This window comes from Scyliorhinus torazame, chromosome 10 (assembly GCF_047496885.1).
Source record: "Scyliorhinus torazame isolate Kashiwa2021f chromosome 10, sScyTor2.1, whole genome shotgun sequence".
In the NCBI taxonomy this organism is placed as follows: Eukaryota; Metazoa; Chordata; class Chondrichthyes; order Carcharhiniformes; family Scyliorhinidae; genus Scyliorhinus; species Scyliorhinus torazame.
The window spans coordinates 119,192,776-119,209,975 of NC_092716.1; the positions used below are offsets into that span (position 1 = coordinate 119,192,776).

General features: G+C 50.8%; 1 protein-coding gene across 3 annotated transcripts in view; it reads left to right on the forward strand.

Annotated features, from left to right (window-relative positions):
• The window catches only part of dnaaf1 (dynein axonemal assembly factor 1), a 281,897-nt gene that overhangs the window by 35,409 nt on the left and 229,288 nt on the right, over window positions 1-17,200 (forward strand). The window lies entirely within an intron of this gene.

A 17,200-nucleotide genomic window follows, 5' to 3' on the forward strand; every position in this document is an offset into this window, starting at 1 on the left:
CTTGATTCCCTATAGATCAAAAATCTGTGTAACTCAGCCTTGATAGTTTTCGATGATCCAGTCTGCACTGCTCAATGGGGAATGGAATTGCAAAGATTCATTATCCCTTGAGGGAAGAAGATCCCTTGAGGGAATAAGTTCCTTCTCATCAACGTCTTAAATGGGAGACGCATCATTTTTAAACTGTACCCCCTAATTCTTGATTCCTTCCCAAGGGAAAAGACCCTCTCAGCGTCTGCCCTGTCATGTCTTCAGGACTTCCAATATGTTTTGATATGATCACTTCTCATTCTTCTAACTCAAATGGGTACAGGCCTTTCCTCCTAAAATAACCCCTTCACCTCAGTAATCAGCCTACTGGACCTTAGCTGAACTGCTTCCAAAAGAAATACGTCGCTCCTCAAAAATAAGATCAAAATTGTCACTTCCCGACAAAACTTGTCTATTTTTATACTCCATCCACCTTACAAAAAAAACCAATATTCCATTTGCCTTCCTCTTTTCTTGTATCTAATAATAATAATCTTTATTATTGTCACAAGTAAGCTTACATTAACACTGCAGTGAAGTTACTGTGAAAACCCCCTAGTCGCCATGTTCGGGTACACCAAGGGAGAATTCAGAATGTTCAATTCACCTAACAGCACATCTTTCAGGACTTGTGGGAGGAAACCTGAGCCGGGAATCGAACCTGGGACCCTGGTACTGTGAGGCAACAGTGCTAACCACTGTGCGACCGTGCCACCCATCTGCATGCTAACCTTTTGTGATTCATGGACAAGGACACATAAGAGTTCCCACTGTACTGCAGTATTCATTTAAATTATACTCTGCCTTTCTATTCTTGTCAAAGTGGACAACCCACGTTTTCCCAAGTTTTGCTCCACTCACCTAACCTATCTCTATCCCTTTACAGATTTCCTGCAATTGCTATTTTCCAATCCATTGGGAACCTTCCGGAATCTAAGCAATTTTGGAATTTTATAACCATTGTCTTTACTGTCTCTGCAGCCACTTCTTTTGAGACTCGAGGATGCAGCCATCATGTCCTTGAGACTTGTCAGCCGTTAGGTTGAATAGTTTTCCCGGCATTTTTCCCTGGTGATGGTGATCATTTGAAGTTCCTCACTTTGTTAAGAAACCTGCTGATGTTACCTGCCAGATTGTCTCAAAACCCTGATGTATAACTTGAAACACTGGTTCTTACTGGTGTGTTTTTGTTTGGAATAATTTGAGGAACCAAGGACAACCCAGTGAGGAATCAATCCAATCGTTATGTAAACAGTTAAAGTAAAAGAAAAGAAACAATACAGGACAAAAGACGAATATACACTGTTGGCGCGATCAAACGGAAAGGTTTCAAAGTGTGGTAGTGAGCAGGAACAGCCGGGTTTTTCCAATGGTCGACCCTGTGCTGTCGTCACTGGTATCTAACGTTAACTAGGTCACTTAATGATGCCCGACTGGTTTCACGCCGGAAAAGACTGTCCCACCAGCTTATTCACTTGGACCATGCTTCACAACTCCCTGCTAACGAGGGGGGTACAGCTCTTAATCTGATCCCGCAGAGCAAACCCCAGACAGCATGCAGCCATGTTACTGCGCAGACCAGTTCCACAATTTGGAGATGCCGACCTGGCCAGACTGATGGATGCAGTGGTTTCAAGACGGCCCCCTCATGGGGCTCAACGGGGTCTGCTACTGGGCAGCCAGTGCCACCGGGGAGGCAGTTGCAGCGATCGTCAGCTTGAGGAGTGTCACCAGGAGGATCACCACCCAGTAGCACAAGAAGTTAAATGACGTCCACTGGGCTGCACGGGTGAGTCAGCATCGTCGTCATGACACTGGCTCACCCCCCCACCCCCCCCCCAACGATGACCCTGCGCTCGGCATCTCTTCCCCCCCCCCCCCTCCCCACCAGCACAATACCACACCCGAGAACACCCTGGCATCCACCAGCACACCCCACTCAGGCCCAGCAGTGGTGACCACACCTGTCCTCCACTATGCTCCCTTCCCTGCAAAGCACGCCGCTTGTGGCTCACGATGCCCCCTCTGTGTCCCCGCAGGAGAAGTTGACCCACCACAACAGATGGGAGAAGGCCCAGATGGGTAGCGGGGTGCCAAACATCAGCGTCCTCACCCGCGATGAGGAACGGGCCCTGGAGGTCACAGGCATGGCTGAGGTTGGATTGATCACCAGTGTCGAGATTTGCCTGTGCCGCAGAGGTGAGTATCACTGATGCCCACCCAAATGACCTGTCACACATGAGGTGTTACTGCCAGCAAGATGATCCTTCCCACTGACCACAAGCCTATTCTCCCTCAGGATCTCCAGCCGGCCGTTGCGGCCCATCTGGGGTGCGCCCCACCCCTGCCATCCAAGAGAACACCTTGGAGGAGAGCTCCGAGGACGCCACCATCGATGCCTCACAGCTGTCATCCCCACCTTCCAGCAGCGCAGAGACACTCATCTCGGTGGGCAAAAGTAGTGGACAAGCTTCTGGGGCACACAGTTGCTAATGCATATTAGGTACCAACAGGAACATCCATGGGAGGCAGCAGTTGGAGGTCTGCTGCATCCCAGCTGGGTCCCAGTCAGATGTCGAGCCTCTGGGCCAAGCTATCCCGGAGCTGATGCAGTCGATAGAGTGCGGATGTGAGATTCAGAGGGGATGTCAGCGACACTCCAGTGGGTCCATAGCTGATTGGAGGAATCCCAAAGGCTACGGGAGCAGAAATTACGCCGGCAATGTGTGACACCGTGGCCAACACTGCTAGAGTGGTGACCGCAGTGGAGAACTCGGAGCGTGAAGTCAGCACCATATGTGGTGGTGTCCAAGGTGGTGTCTGAGTGCCTTGATAACATATCGGAGTCACTTGGGGACATGTCCGTGATGCAGGTGGACTTGGCCGAAGTGATGTGGAGCATGTCCCAGTCTCAGGTGGGTATTGCCGAGGCGCTTCAGAGCATGCCCCGGTCACTGAGGACTGTGTCCCAAATGCAGGTGGACATTAGCAAGACACTGCAGAGCATGACCCGGTAACAGAGGAACATCATTGAGGGCATAAACACCATGGTGCAGGAAATGGGGATCTGCCGGGGCTGGCAGAGCCAGATGACGCTGGGGCATCTGGAACTCAATCCAGCTGCCCCTCCATCCCCAGGTGATCCACAGGCCCAGCGGGCACTGGTCGGGAGGAGGGAATGCTGGAGACCATCCCGGAGCCTCCCTACAGGGTGCCGACAGCGGTCACCTGCTCTCCCTAGTGGTCCCCCGGCGCAACTGCCAATGCGGAGTTAGTGGGTAGAACAAGATGGCGCGGCAGAGCCAGTGATACTGGATAGTCGGGTGGGGACCCCCAACTCCAGGCCCCCAGAGGAAATAAAGGCCACAGGACACGATTAGCAGCAGGCTTCCTCCACCTCTGCACACAACTAGACCTAGCAACAGAATACGGAGGGCTAAGCAGATCAAGGATCCCTGACAGGGCACTGGTGAGAGGGGGGGAGCGGGTGTGGGGGTGGAAGTAGCACTATAGGGGACTAGGGACAGTTGGCATCACGATTGTACAACGTTATAGCACGTTACACCTGAGAGATGTGAAGACTCCATCACGGCATTCAGCACTGCGGGCTGACCTGCACCCCCCTCCCCCGGTTGTTCTCTTCCTACACGCAGCCCACCCCACCCAAAGCATACCACGTGCCGGTGATGGGTGTGAGCGCGCACTCAGTTGACAGACAGGAGTCAGACCAGAGCTCGTCTCACAGCGAGTTACCATCACCCTACTTCCCTGTATATTGACCTGCTGACCCTGCTGACATAGGTCCATCACCTTGGAGTGATGTAACAGACCCTGGGAGGGTGGAATGGGTCAATGTGGCGGGGGGGGGGGGGAGAAATGGGGCGTGTAATGGGTGGGTGGGTGAGGGGATGGCCAGGGAGAGAGGGGGAGAAGTGTGAGGCGGACCTGGTTGGGGGCTGGGGGACAACGGTGTGTGGGAAGGGGCTAGTTTAGCACAGGGCTAAAGAGCTGGCTTTTAAAGCAGACCAAGGCAGGCCAGCAGCACGGTTCAATTCCCGTACCAGCCTCCCCGAACAGGTGCCGGAATGTGGCGACTAGGGGCGTTTCACAGTAACTTAATTCGAAGCCTACTTGTGACAATAAGCGATTTTCAATTCATTTCATTTTCATTTTCATTTCGGAAGGGGCGAAGGGAAGAGATGATGGACGAAGCCACGTCCGATGAAAAGCAGGTGAGGATGAGGGTCTCTCTGATCCACCAGGCAGGCCGGACCCTTTCCGCTGCCACCTGTGCTCCATCCTCCAGCTGGACCTGTATCCTCCCCAGGCTTGTTCTCCAGCCCCTCTTGGTCCGACTCCTTCTCGTCCTCCTCCTCCTCTGACATCGCTGCATGTTCCTCCTCCACCTCCAGCACATCGCCCTGCTGCTGTGCCAGGTTGTGGAGGGCACAGCGGACCACCACAAAGCGGGTGACCCTCCGGGGTGTACTGCAGAGCCCCAGCAGAGCAGTCGAGGCATCGCAACCATATTTTAAGCAGTGCATTGCACCACAGTGGGTGGGCAGCACGGTAGCACAGTGGTTAGCACAGTGGCTTCACAGTTCCAGGGTCCCAGGTTCGATTCCCGGCTTGGGTCACTGCCTGTGTGGAGTTGCACGTTCTCCCCGTGTCTCTGTGGGTTTCCTCCCACAGTCCAAAGATGTTCAGGTTAGGTGCATTGGCCATGCTAAATTGCTCCTTAGTGTCCAGAAAGGTTTGGTGGGGTTACTGGGTTACGGGGATAGGGTGGAGGTGTGGGCTTAGGTAGGGTGTTCTTTTCAAGGGCCGGTGCAGACTCGATGGGCTGAATGGCCAATTCGACACTGTAAATTCTATGATCTATGATTCTATGACTTAGTGACAGCCCAGGTAGCCACATGGGCCTGGTTATATCGGGTCTCCACATCGGTCTCCAGCCTCTCTACAGGCATCATTAGTCAGGACCTCAGCGGGTACCCCTTATCCCCAAGAGACAACCGGTCATTCTGGGATGCCCCTTGAAGATACCGGCTGCCCCAGGATGTAACTGTCATGCACACTCCCTGGGAAGCGGGCACACACGTGCATGATCTTCATGTAGTGATCACACACAAGTTGGATGTTCAGGGAGTGGATTCCCTTCCTGGTAATGAAGGGCGCTCCTGGACCGCCCTGTGCATGCAAGGCGACATATGTGCCATCTATTACGCCCTGGACCTGGGGAATCCTGGCAATGACAGAGAATCCTGCTGCCCAGGCATCTTGATGGACCTGGTCCAGGTCACAAGTTTATATAGACAGCTGCCTGGGCAAACAGGACATCCGTGACTTTACAAATGCACGTGTGGGCTGTTGTTTGGGCTATGCCGGGCTATGCTCTGGAATGATCTCGAGGCGGAAAAGTTTATGGTTGCGGTGACTTTTATGGGTATACCCTTCTTTCACAAGGTGGCTAGTCTGCAAGGATATGGCACAGGTGCCGCACCCTCTCCTTGTTGAGGCAGAGGCTCCTGCGGCATATGCTGTCTGACCTTTGTTCGAAAGACCAGCGATGCCTATATACCTTGGGCTATTGCCCCCCCCCCCCCCCCCCCCCCCCCGGTCCCTCCCTGTCCTGATGGGCGCCCGGGTCCTCAGGGTGTGGGTCGGACCCTGCACATGTCCGCCACCCTGAGCCTCTATCAATGCTGCTACTGTGGCCTTCTCCAGTGTCTGGCTACTTGCATTGCCAGCGCTATCATGAGGGCAGCTTCTGCGTGTTCCGCAATATCATCCATCCCACGATATCTGAAAGGAATTGGAGAGGGTGAGAGAGCGACAATCAGCTATGACTCAAGGGCCCCCCATGCCTCCCCACCTTAAATATCCCTTGCCATCCCTCCCGGTGCCATCCAACACGCCCTGCACAAGCATCCCTGGCCGCAGCTGGGACCCCTGAGCACTGAAACCCCGCACCCTGTAGCCCAGACACTCACTGGTAATGTTACGTGGACCGGGCATGGTTCCCTTCCCGATCCACACACACACCCTCTGGTCATGGGGATGTCCCCGGTGCTGCGCCCAACTCTTGGGTGTTTGAATGTTGGCTGCTGCTTCTGCGGTGTGGATACCTCTGGGGTTCAGGCACAGTGACCAGGCCTCATAGTCTAATTGGGATGCTAGGCAGTAATACCTGCCTGCGACAGGCATGCCTACCCAAAGGAATCCAATTGGGTATATTTTAATTTAAGAGCAATCCCATGATACAAATCAAAGCAAATTACAAAGCAAACAGCAGTACACAGAAATTACCCCACTATGCACCATAGACAAAAATTCAATAAACAAAACCACCAGCATCCAAGCCAGCACACGGCCAATCCCCCCCACACCCCAGCAGCAGCCCCACATCGCGTATATAGTAAAGCATGTGTGTAGAAAACAGTGCGTGCATATCTGCGAAAGAGTGTATGAGCAAAAGTCTGCATGTGCATGCCTGTAACAGTGTGAGTGTGTGAAAACGAGCAGCACAGTCCACAGGAAAAGGACACACCGACACGGGGCATGGCAGAAGAGAGAGAGAAAATACTTCTTCCCTCACAGTTCAGTTCAAGGACAATAGATCCATCGTACAAAGGGCAAGGCAAAATACATAGCAAACACAGAAACCCCAAAACAGAAAACAGTACAATGAACATACCAACTGCACACCATGAACAAAACCGAGAACATTAGATAAGAAGATAAAGCCACCAGCATCTGAGCCAGCACAAGGTCCCCCCCTTACACACACACATCCTCAGCTGCAGCCCACAGCACTGGAAAAGCCCCCAATGTGGAATGGAGCAAGGCAGAAGAGAGAATGAAATCCTCCCTTTCACCAGCATGAGCAAGGTTGCCGGTGACTGGGCCACAGAAGCAGGAGGGGCCAGAACTGGCGAGTACACAGCCGCAATCAACAACAATAACAAAATATCAAGCATACAAAGCCCACCGATTAAACATAAACCAACAACAGTACAAAAGGAGGACTTCCGGGTGCGGCGATGACCAGCTAAGTCGCACGTTTCGGCAGCTCCCGGTGGAACGGACTTTTGGGCTCTTAATAAGAGCCCCAACGGCAATTTTAACGGCTAAAAGCACTGTGCGGTAAACCAGAAGGGAATCCCCCCTGGATACGGATGGAAAAAGGAGAGGAAAGTGGCCGGATTGCGGTGGATCCTTTAGAGCAGCGGCAAGGAAGGCAAGCAAAAACAAGATGGCGTCGGAAGGTGGCAGTTTAATATGGGGCCCTGAACAACACGAGTTTTTGAAACGCTGCATGGAAGAGCTTAAAAAGGAGATGAAGAAGGAGCTGTTGGCCCCGATATTACAGGCGATTGAAGGGCTAAAAGATGAGCAAAAGACCCAGGAGCGGGAGCTTCGGGTCGTGAAGGCAAAGGCTGCCGAGAACGAGGACGATATACAGGGCCTGGTGGTGAAGACGGAGATGCACGAGGCACACCATAAACGATGTGTGGAAAGGCTGGAGGTGCTGGAGAATAATGCGAGGAGGAAGAATTTAAGGATTCTTGGTCTTCCTGAAGGTGCAGAAGGGGCGGACGTCGGGACATATGTGAGCACGATGCTGCACTCGTTGATGGGATCGGAGGCCCCGACGGGTCCGCTGGAGGTGGAGGGAGCCTATGGAGTTATGGCGCAAAGACCGAGGGCTGGAGAAATTCCTCGAGCCATAGTGGTGAGATTCCTCCGTTTTAAGGACAGAGAGATGGTCCTAAGATGGGCAAAGAAAACTCGGAGCAGTAGATGGGAGAACGCGGTGATCCGCGTATATCAAGACTGGAGTGCGGAGGTGGCGAGAAGGAGGGCGAGCTTTAATCGGGCCAAGGCGGTGCTTCATAAAAAGAAGATCAAATTTGGAATGCTGCAGCCGGCAAGACTGTGGGTCACATATCAAGGGAGGCACCACTACTTTGAAACGGCGGATGAGGCGTGGACATTTATTGTTGAAGAGAAATTGGAATGAGTGGGTTATTAAAAAAGAACGTTTGAGACAAAGTGGTGGGGCGAATATGGGAGGGGAAAAAGGGGGGAGAGATGATTTTTATGTTGTTAATCCTGCGACCCGGTAACTTTTCTCTCTTCCACAGGTTGTGGGGGAGGGAGGAAGGGAGGTGGAGGAGTTGGGGGCGTTGGCCATTGGGGGCGGGGCCAAAAGGGAAGCGCGGGCTTTGTTCCCGCGCTATGATAATTATAGCGGGAATAGGGAAGCAGGAAGGAGGGGGCGTCACACGGTGCGAGCCGAGGTCATGGGGGGAAGCCGAGGTCGGCCAGAGTTTGCTGACTTCTGGGAGCAACATGGGGGGTGTAACTACGCTAGTGGGGGATCTAGCGGGGGGGTTGGGAGGGGGGGATTTACTGGGTTGCTGCTGCTGGGGAGAAGGGGGAGCTGGTATGGGGTGGGGTGGGCGGGGCGGGGGGGCACCGCCTGGGGAGGACACAGCTGCGTGGGAACCGGGTGAGGAGCTGGGTAAAAGGGGATGGCTAATCTACAAGGGGGGGGGGGGTAAAGAGCCCCCCAACCCGGCTGATCACGTGGAATGTGAGAGGGCTGAACGGGCCGATAAAGAGGGCACGGGTACTCGCACACCTAAAGAAACTTAAGGCAGATGTGGTTATGTTACAGGAGACGCATTTGAAACTGATAGACCAGGTTAGACTACACAAAGGAGTAGGTGTTTCATTCGGGGCTAGGTGCGAAAAACAGGGGGGTGGCTATATTAGTGGGGAAGCGGGTAATGTTTGAGGCAAAGACCATAGTGGCGGATAGTGGGGGCAGATACGTGATGGTGAGTGGCAAATTACAGGGGGAGGCGGTGATCTTAGTGAACGTATATGCCCCGAACTGGGATGATGGCAACTTTATGAGGCGCATGTTAGGACGTATCCCGGACCTAGAGGTGGGGAAGTTGGTAATGGGTGGAGATTTTAACACGGTGCTGGAACCAGGGCTGGACAGATCGAGGTCCAGGACTGGAAGGAGGCCGGCAGCAGCCAAGGTGCTTAAAGACTTTATGGAGCAGATGGGAGGAGTAGATCCATGGAGATTTAGTAGACCTAGGAGTAAGGAGTTTTCGTTTTTCTGCTATGTCCACAAAGTTTATTCGCGAATAGACTTTTTTGTTTTGGGAAGGGCGTTGATCCCGAAGGTGAGGGGGACGGAGTATACGGCTATAGCTATTTCGGATCACGCTCCACATTGGGTGGACTTGGAGATAGGGGAGGAAAAAGAACGGCGTCCACCCTGGAGAATGGACATGGGACTAATGTCAGATGAGGGGGTGTGTATAAGGGTGAGGGGGTGTATTGAAAAGTACTTGGAACTCAATGATAATGGGGAGGTCCAGGTGGGAGTGGTCTGGGAGGCGCTGAAGGTAGTGGTTAGAGGGGAGCTGATATTAATCAGGGCACATAAAGGAAAGCAGGAGAGTAGGGAACGGGAGCGGTTGCTGCAAGAACTTCTGAGGGTGGACAGGCAATATGCGGAGGCACCGGAGGAGGGACTGTACAGGGAAAGGCAAAGGCTACACGTAGAATTTGATTTGCTGACTACGGGTACTGCAGAGGCACAGTGGAGGAAGGCACAGGGTGTACAATACGAATATGGGGAGAAGGCGAGCAGGCTGCTGGCCCACCAATTGAGGAAAAGGGGAGCAGCGAGGGAAATAGGGGGAGTGAGGGATGAGGAGGGAGAGATGGAGCGGGGAGCGGAGAGAGTGAATGGAGTGTTCAAGGCATTCTGTGAAAGATTATATGAAGCTCAGCCCCCGGATGGGAAGGAGAGAATGATGTGTTTTCTGGACCAGCTGGAATTTCCTAAGGTGGAGGAGCAGGAGAGGGTGGGACTGGGAGCACAGATCGAAATGGAGGAAGTAGTGAAAGGAATTAGGAGCATGCAAGCGGGGAAGGCTCTGGGACCGGATGGATTCCCAGTTGAATTTTACAGGAAATATGTGGACTTGCTCGCCCCGTTACTGATGAGAACCTTTAATGAGGCGAGGGAAAGGGGACAGCTGCCCCCGACTATGTCAGAGGCAACGATATCGCTTCTCCTAAAGAAAGAAAAAGACCTGCTGCAATGCGGGTCCTATAGGCCTATTTCCCTCCTGAATGTAGACGCTAAGATTCTGGCCAAGGTAATGGCAATGAGGATAGAGGATTGTGTCCCGGGGGTGGTCCATGAGGACCAAACTGGGTTTGTGAAGGGGAGACAGCTGAATACGAATATACGGAGGCTGCTAGGGGTAATGATGATGCCCCCACCAGAGGGGGAAGCGGAGATAGTGGTGGCGTTGGATGCCGAGAAAGCATTTGATAGAGTGGAGTGGGATTACTTGTGGGAGGTGTTGAGGAGATTTGGCTTTGGAGATGAGTATATTAGATGGGTACAGCTGCTGTATAGGGCCCCGATGGCGAGCGTGGTCACGAATGGACGGGGGTCTGCATATTTTCGGCTCCATAGAGGGACGAGGCAGGGATGTCCTCTGTCCCCATTATTGTTTGCACTGGCGATTGAGCCCCTGGCAATAGCATTGAGGGGTTCCAGGAAGTGGAGGGGAGTACTCAGGGGAGGAGAAGAACACCGGGTATCTCTGTATGCGGACGATTTGTTGTTGTATGTGGCGGACCCGGCGGAGGGGATGCCAGAGATAATGCGGATACTTGGGGAGCTTGGAGAATTTTCAGGATATAAACTGAACATGGGGAAAAGTGAGTTGTTTGTGGTGCATCCAGGGGGGCAGAGCAGAGAAATAGAGGACTTACCGCTGAGGAAGGTAACAAGGGACTTTCGCTACTTGGGGATCCAGATAGCCAAGAATTGGGGCACATTGCATAGGTTAAATTTAACGCGGTTGGTGGAACTGATGGAGGAGGACTTCAAGAGATGGGACATGGTATCCCTGTCGCTGGCAGGGAGGGTGCAGGCGGTTAAAATGGTGGTCCTCCCGAGATTCCTTTTTGTGTTTCAGTGCCTCCCGGTGGTGATCACGAAGGCTTTTTTCAAAAGGATTGAGAAGAATATCATGAGTTTTGTGTGGGCCGGGAAGACCCCGAGAGTGAGGAGGGGATTTTTGCAGCGTAGTAGGGATAGGGGGGGGGCTGGCACTACTGAGCCTAAGTGAGTACTACTGGGCCGCCAATATCTCAATGGTATGTAAGTGGATGGGAGAAGAGGAGGGAGCGGCGTGGAAGAGATTGGAGAGGGCGTCCTGCAGGGGGACTAGCCTACAAGCTATGGTGACGGCGCCGTTGCCGTTCTCACTGAAGAAATACACCACAAGCCCGGTGGTGGTGGCTACTCTGAAAATCTGGGGGCAGTGGAGACGGCATAGGGGTAAGACGAGAGCCTCGGTGTGGTCCCCGATAAGAAATAACCATAGGTTTGCTCCGGGGAGAATGGATGGGGGATTTGGAATATGGCAAAGAGCAGGAGTAACACAATTGAGAGATCTGTTTGTAGATGGGGCGTTTGCAAGTCTGGGAGCGCTGACGGAAAAATATGGGTTGCCCCAAGGGAATGCATTCCGGTATATGCAACTGAGGGCTTTTGCGAGGCAACAGGTGAGGGAATTCCCGCAGCTCCCGACGCAGGAGGTGCAGGACAGAGTGATCTCAAAGACATGGGTGGGGGACGGTAAGGTATCAGACCCTATATAGGGAAATGAGGGACGAGGGGGAGATTATGGTAGATGAGCTGAAAGGGAAATGGGAAGAGGAGCTGGGGGAGGAGATTGAGGAGAGGCTGTGGGCTGATGCCCTAAGTAGGGTAAACTCATCTTCCTCGTGTGCCAGGCTAAGCCTGATACAATTTAAGGTGTTACACAGGGCGCATATGACTGGAGCACGGCTCAGTAAATTTTTTGGAGTAGAGGATAGGTGTGCGAGATGCTCGAGAAGCCCAGCGAATCACACCCACATGTTCTGGTCATGTCCGGCACTACAGGGGTTCTGGGTGGGGGTGACAAAGGTGCTTTCGAAGGTGGTGGGGGTCCAGGTCGAACCAAGCTGGGGGTTGGCTATATTCGGGGTGGCAGAGGAGCCGGGAGTGCAGGAGGCGAAAGAGGCTGATGTTTTGGCCTTTGCGTCCCTAGTAGCCTGGCGCAGGATACTGTTGATGTGGAAGGAAGCCAAGCCCCCGGGTGTGGAGACCTGGATAAATGACATGGCAGGGTTTATAAAGTTGGAACGGATTAAGTTCGTCCTAAGGGGATCGGCTCAAGGGTTCACCAGGCGGTGGAAACCGTTCGTCGAATACCTCACAGAAAGATAGAGGGAATGGAAAAGATGAAGACAGCAGCAGCAACCCAGGGGGGGGAGGGGGGGAGGGAGGGGGGGGGTTGGTGGAGGAACCAGAAGGACTCTCAGGGATGTTAGTGTATATGTATAAAATGTATAGGTTGTTGTTATAGGTAATTGTATATTGGACTGCTGAATTGTATTTTTGGAGAGTATTTATTTGGGACAAGGCAGTTGCCATTTAGTTTTGTTTTTTAATTTTGATGTTGTTTATATATTATTTATTTCATGCTTAAAACTGGCCATTGTTATTTATATTGTTATATTACTGTGTAAAGGATACACAATGTACTGTCATGGTTGGCCAAAAACTTTTGAATAAAATATATATTTTTTAAAAAACAGTACAAAAGGAGAAAAAAAAGGCCATCAGCAATCTGCAGGTTCCCAAGCCGGGCACAGCACATAGCCACAAATGCATAAAGTCACCAGTAGTCCACAAAACATCCCAACACAACCGTTGAGTAGTTCAGTTGAATTGGGTCACTGCCGCTCCTCCTGCAATACCGGCATCTGGTCTCTCAACACGACCCAGTCCTAGGACTGGGCCACAGGAACACAGGGGGCATTAACAAGTGACGCACAGTTCCAGACTCGAGTCAATAAACAATCAAAAGTCAATAAACAATATATTCCAGGGAGTATATCAACAAACTGCAAGAACAAATCCTCTTCCATCTTCAGCCTGGTAGTAGGTCAGCTAACATCTGCCCCTTGCCTCACTCCAGGTCAAAAAAGTAGAAGGGCAGCTGCAAGCAGAAACACAGCCCAAGGCATTGCATTAACAGCCAGGTCTTCCTCCTCTCTCTCCCCCTCTGCCAGCTTCCAGCCGCAGGCTCCCAAAGCAGAAACAGTCAGTATCTGAAGCCACATGAACACAAGCAGAGGAGTGAGAAAGCACCTCTTCCCCTTCTTCATACTGGTAGTAGGCTTATTCACAGCTTTCCTTTGCCTTGTTCCAGGCTTCAGGAGTAGAAAAGCAGCCAGCAATCAAAACACTCGGTCTGTAAGCAGCCTTGCAACAAAACAGCAGGAGTTCAGAGTGCACACAACCGGCAGCCACTTCGGAGCTGTGAAGTGCTCACACTACTAGAATTGCCAATTCCCTATTAGCAATAGCCTTCAGTTGTGCGGCCTGCGACCGCCACAGTCAATGGGAGTTAAAGTGACCTTCACCATATTACCATGGATAAGGCTCTGTCCTCGGGGTGTTCGGTGAACCGGATAGGCAGCAGCCCGAGCTGCCCCCATTATTGGTATATATGATCCAGGGTAGTGGCATGCCGGACCCATGGGGACTGAACCACTCACCCCCCTCCCCAACCCAGGGACGGACCTCCACTGATGGCGGTCCAACCACCCCGCCCCCCACCCCTGTTGGTCTCCCTTGGAGGCTCCCGTACCACCCCCCCCCCCCCCCCCCCCAACGAGTACGGAGGCAGCAGCCCCAGTGCCCCTGGGCTGTCTGCCGGTTTACCAAGATGACTATTCACCTCCTCTGGTCCCCACAGAAGCCACTTCGCTAGCTTCACATTTTTAAATAGGTGCACTAAACGGCGCCATGTGACTGGTCGCTGGGGAGCCGGTTAGATCATGGAAGGCCATTAGATAGGGGTGTTAAATAATGGGTTAAGAGACATTGCAATTAGTTGTCTCATTTATGTTAAGTATCCATTAATTGACACTGATATGTAAAGGGGCTTCAGGTGGCCGCTGTCAGGTGATGTATAGTGAGAGTTTTGTGCAAAGGCTGTTGGAATGAAATAAATATGTTTGTGAAAAAGGAACAGAACTTTAGACTCTTCATATCACAGCAACTAAAACGTATAACAATTGGTAGCAGAGGATGGTTGCTGTGCAACTGTGAAGGGTTGAAAGATACAACTTTTCCAGATGAAACCAAGGAGTGAGTGAGAAAAAAAAAAAAGGGATATATGGCTGAACCAAGGATAAAGATGGCTGGATATGACTATCCTCCCTTATTTTCTGAAAGGGAATCGTATTTTACATAGAATTACATAGAATTACATAGAACATACAGTGCAGAAGGAGGCCATTCGGCCCATCGAGTCTGCACCGACCCACATTAATCCCTCACTTCCACCTTATCCCCGCAACCCAATAACCCCTCCCAACCCTTATGGACACTACGGGTAATTTAGCATGGCCAATCCACCTAACCTGCACGTCTTTGGACTGTGGGAGGAAACCGGAGCACCCGGAGGAAACCCACGCGGACACGGGGAGAACGTGCAAACTCCGCACAGACAGTGACCCAGCAGGGAATCGAACCTGGGACCCTGGCGCTGTGAAGCCACAGTGCTAATCACTTGTGCTACCGTGCTGCCCCAAATGGAGACCAATGGAGAAGTGCAGGAGTTATATGGACTAAGGTAACTGCTTTGGGAAAGAAAACAAGGTATGGCATTGGCTCTTTCTCTACCATATGGCAGTAAAATCCGAAACAAAGTGCTTTCTGAGCTGGAATTGGAAGAATTAGACTCAGAAGAGGGTCTGGAGACTTTATTACATTATATGGATAAGATTTATAAGAAAGATGACTTGTTAAGTGCGTATGAAGCATGGTCGGATTTGGATAAGTTCCGGAAAATGGAGGATATCTCCATGGAAGACTATATAATAGAATTTGGCAGACTATATAAAAGGCTGCAGAAACACAACCTGGAATTTCCACAGACTGTGTTGGCCTTTAAATTACTTGACTGTGCTAGAGTGAGCAACATGGATAGGCTCCTGGTTTTGACAGGAGTTCAGTTTACTGATAAGGATACCTTATTCGAACAGATGACAAAAGCTTTACAAAAGTTTTTGGGGAAACATTCGATTCCGATGGCTCTGATGACCCAAATAGGTCAGCCTGCAATGAGGCAGAATATGGAAGATACACTACTAACAGGATGGCGAAATCGTATGGCTACGAACAGGCTCAAGACTATAGAAGGAGACCGAGACAAGGAAATTATGACGACAGAAACCCAGTTAGAACCTACAATAGGAAGATGAATCCCAGAAATGCACGGGGCATGATAAATCGATGTTTTCGATGTGACTCTCAATACCATTCTGCTTTCAACTGTCCAACTCGTTATGATAGAGTGTTTGAAGCGACACATGACACGGAAGAGTCAGAAGAGGAAAAAGATAGTGACCAGAAAGAAGGCATTGTCGTATTGACAAGCAGTTTTATGCCGGTATTGAGGGTGTTGGTTGCAGAATCCTTCAACTGTGCTGTATTGGACAATGGCTGCACATGTGTGTGTGGAATTGACTGATTAAAATGTTACCTGGACTCTTTGAATGCTGAAAATCGTAACAAGGTTAAGGAATTTGAAAGTTCCACAAGTTTCAGGTTTGGGGATGATAATACTCTGAAGTCGCTGAAAAGAGTGGCGATCCCTTGCAATATTGCCGGAGTGAATCATTTCATTAGCACGGATGTTGTATCAAGTGAGATACCTTTGCTTCTGAGCAGACCGTCAATGAAGAAAGCACACATGAAACTGGATATGGAACAGGATAAGGCAACAGTTTTTGGAAAGGTGGTGGACTTACAATTTACACAGTCGGGACACCATTGTATTCCATTACTGACAAATAATATTTCAAGTAGAATGGTTAAGGATGTGTTAATGGCAGTTGAAAATGGGACTTTAGCTGATAAAAAGCTTGTGGTATTAAAACTGCATAGGCAATTTGCACATCCGTCTCCTTGGAGGCTGAAACGTTTATTAAAGGATGCAGGGGTAAGGGACGATGACTATACTAAACTGATAGAACAGGTTAGTGACCGCTGTGAAGTTTGTAGGAAGTACAGAAGGACACCAGCACGACCGATAGTAACCCTACCTTTGGCCAGGGATTTTAACGACATTGTGGCCATGGACCTTAAGATCTGATATAAAGCAAATAATATATTTATTTTGCATTTTGTAGATTTAGCTTCCAGATTTAGTCAATCAACGATTGTACAAAGTAAAGAAAAGAGAGTAATTCTGGATCAAATCGTGGAAAAAAGGATAGGGACAGGATTGGGTCCACCGGCAAAATTCCTTACGGACAATGGGGGAGAATTTGCTAATGATGTGTTTCGGGATATGTGTGAAAACATGAATATCAGAATTATGAATACGGCTGCAGAAAGCCAATTTAGTAATGGTGTCTGTGAAAGAAATCATGCTGCCATCGATGACATGCTTCGGAAAATTTTGGCAGATCGACCAAATTGCAGGCTAAATTCAGCTTTAGCATGGGCAGTACATGCAAAGAATTCATTGCAGATGGTTGGGGGCTATAGTCCTTATCAATTAGTGTTTGGTAGAAATCCTAAAATTCCGTACATTTTGGATGACCAGCGTCCAGCTTAGAACATTACAGCGCAGTACAGGCCCTTCGGCCCTCAATGTTGCGCTGACCTGTGAAACCACTCTAAAGCCCATCTACACTATTCCCTTATCGTCCATATGTCTATCCAATGACCATTTGAATGCCCTTAGTGTTGGCGAGTCCACTACTGTTGCAGGCAGGGCATTCCACGCCCTTACTACTCTGTGAGTAAAGAACCTACCTCTGACATCTGTCCTACATCTATCTCCCCTCCATTTAAAGCTATGTCCCCTCGTGCTAGACATCACCATCCGAGGAAAAAGGCTCTCACTGTCCACCCTATCCAATCCTCTGATCATCTTGTATGCCTCAATTAAGTCACCTCTTAACCTTCTTCTCTCTAACAAAACAGCCTCAAGTCCCTCAGCCTTTCCTCATAAAATCTTCCCTCCTTACCAGGCAACATTCTGGT